Raw genomic sequence first — 1,672 nt, 5'->3', positions numbered from 1 at the left:
TACAGTTTCAGTGTATTTTCTATAAAAATTCATTTTTTTCTTTTTTGCTGAAATAGAAAAATCCATCCTGAAATTTATATGAAATCTTAAGAGACCCCAAACAGACAAAGCAATCTTGAAAATGAAGAATTAAAGATGGAGGTTTCACACTTGGGGGTTTCAAACATCTTACAAGCTGCGGTAATCAGAACAGTATGGCACTGGTACAAAGACAGACACATAGGGCCGCCAGCCATGAGCTCCACGCAGCTAAACAAAGGCCCCTCGTATGGCCTCTTGGCTGAGGTTAGGAACCGGCTCCTGTCCAAATATGACCTCCAGAAGGGGTCAGAGCTCCGCAGCCGGATCCAGGGACTCACTGGCCTCTCCACGGCCCCGAGTTGTAGAAGGGCCTGAAGGGTTATCTTGTGCACACTCGTGAACAAGCTGCAGCCGGGCTCAGACCCCAAGATCAACCGCACCGCGCAGAACTGGCACAGCCGGAAAACCTACGGCATGAACCCCGTGGACCGGTTTGAGGCCAACGACCTGTTTGCGAGCGGGAACACGCTGCAGGCGGAGGTGTCTCTTCTCGCCCTGGCAGGGAAGGCCAAGGCTGAGGGGCTGCAGAGCGGGGCGGACAGCGGCGACAAGCGCTCGGAGAAGCAGGAGGGGACCTGACGCCGCCGCCAGGAAGGCCGGCCAGTGCGTCATCGGGCTGCAGATGGGGACCCTCAGATGCACCAGCCAGTCCGGCATGACCGCGTACGGAGAGGAGGCATCTCTACGACCCCAAGAACCACATCCGTGACCCCCCATGGACCACTCGACCATCAACCTCTAGATGGCTGCAAACAAGTGCGCCAGCCAGGTGGGCACGATGGCTCCCGGGACCCGGTGGCACGTCTATGACACCAAGCTGGGCACCGACAAGTGTGACAACTCTTCCATGTCCCCGCAGATGGGCTACACACAGGACGCCAACCAGAGCTGCCAGGTCTTGGGCCTGGGCCGGCAGACATAGGACCCCAAGCACTGCCCGCAAGGCACAGGGGCCGATGGGGCTCCCTCGGGTGCAGGCGACTGTCCCGGCCCTGGGGAGGCCCCTGAGTATTCCCCTTACTACCAGGAGGAGACCGGCTGCTGAGGCTCCCAGCTTGCTCTCTCCCCACATTGTCTCCCCGTCTGGGTTTTTGGGTTTTTTTTTGTGTTTTCTTTTTCTTTCTTTCTTTTTTTTTTTACCTATTCAGTGCTGCCAATCAACCAAGGGTCTGTGAGTGGCGGCGCTGGATCAGGCAGCAGGGCTTTTTTCTCCTCTTGCCTTGGTTCCTTCGCAGGACTGAGCCACCGGGCTGTGGGGGAAGGGGTCAAGGCTCTATCCCAATGCGTGTAGGGGAGGGTCCCTGTGCTGGGAGAAGAGACCTGGGCATGGAGGGAACCGGTCCCGGAAAGTTTCCAGTTGCCTCGCCTCTTTCCCCTTCTGTCAGCCGATCAGTTTGTGGTTTCTGTACCCGCAAAAGTTTCAGGAAGTATTTACAAAAGAAAAAAATATATATATGTTTTATTTTTCCAGAGGAATGGGGCGGGGACAGTGGAGAGGTGCTGGAAAATGAGTCCCCTGGGAGAGGGAGCCCAGCCACGATGCTAAATAGCTCAGGCTCCTGAGTGGCTGGATTTCCCTAGGACCCTCAGA

The 1,672-nt window shown here is 55.9% G+C and overlaps 1 pseudogene; it reads left to right on the top strand.

The window, feature by feature from the left end:
• Nucleotides 1-234: 234 nt before the first annotated feature.
• Nucleotides 235-1,126, top strand: LOC108529668 (calponin-2 pseudogene; annotated as a pseudogene).
• The last annotated feature ends 546 nt before the right edge of the window (nt 1,127-1,672 follow it).

This window comes from Rhinopithecus bieti, unplaced genomic scaffold, assembly GCF_001698545.2.
Source record: "Rhinopithecus bieti isolate Rb0 unplaced genomic scaffold, ASM169854v2 scaffold_6481, whole genome shotgun sequence".
Classification (NCBI taxonomy): domain Eukaryota; kingdom Metazoa; phylum Chordata; class Mammalia; order Primates; family Cercopithecidae; genus Rhinopithecus; species Rhinopithecus bieti.
This window is presented reverse-complemented; position numbering and strand designations above follow the sequence as displayed.